The sequence below is a fragment of the Penaeus monodon genome, chromosome 27 (genome assembly GCF_015228065.2).
Source record: "Penaeus monodon isolate SGIC_2016 chromosome 27, NSTDA_Pmon_1, whole genome shotgun sequence".
NCBI lineage: Eukaryota > Metazoa > Arthropoda > Malacostraca > Decapoda > Penaeidae > Penaeus > Penaeus monodon.
This window is the reverse complement of record NC_051412.1, coordinates 26,814,418-26,814,940: the sequence shown is the minus strand read 5'-3', so window position 1 is coordinate 26,814,940 and position 523 is coordinate 26,814,418. Positions and strand designations below refer to the sequence as shown.

At 35.2% G+C, this 523-nt stretch overlaps 1 protein-coding gene across 2 annotated transcripts in view; it reads right to left on the bottom strand.

The window, feature by feature from the left end:
- Window positions 1-523, bottom strand: part of LOC119590746 (N-acetylglucosamine-6-sulfatase-like) — an 8,604-nt gene that overhangs the window by 7,508 nt on the left and 573 nt on the right. The window lies entirely within an intron of this gene.

The window sequence follows — 523 nt, the reverse complement described above, 5'->3', positions numbered from 1 at the left end:
AACATGTTTTCAAGTAATAGATCACAGTGTGATAAAGTGTGTCAACTTTATTTTCCTGTATGATGCCACATTATGTTTAAATATTGTAATGTGTGAAATACAATACATTTATTTTATTATTTTTTTTAATGCAAAGAGTATTGACAAAGCGACACTCAATTATCAAATTCAGAGACCCTATGCTAAGCTTATGCCTCTAAATCCAGACATGCCGAAATTTCCACATCCTACGCTCCGGCAGAGACAAACAAACCTCATACCTTTTACTACATATGTTAAGGATCTCTAGCAATATCCTGTTGAATGAGGACCAAGACCAAACTCTATTGTGCCCAACGGAGGTTATCATCCTATACCGAAGCGAGAATTATAGAAGTCGCAGCGTCTCTTCCTTCTTGTGATGTTAATTTCCTATCTGTTGCTTCCTAATATCCTTTGTATTTTAGTTCATCTTATTCCTCATACCTTACGAGCACTTCGTTAAAAGTAAATGAGGTAATTAAGGGCCATTCTAAGCATTAAT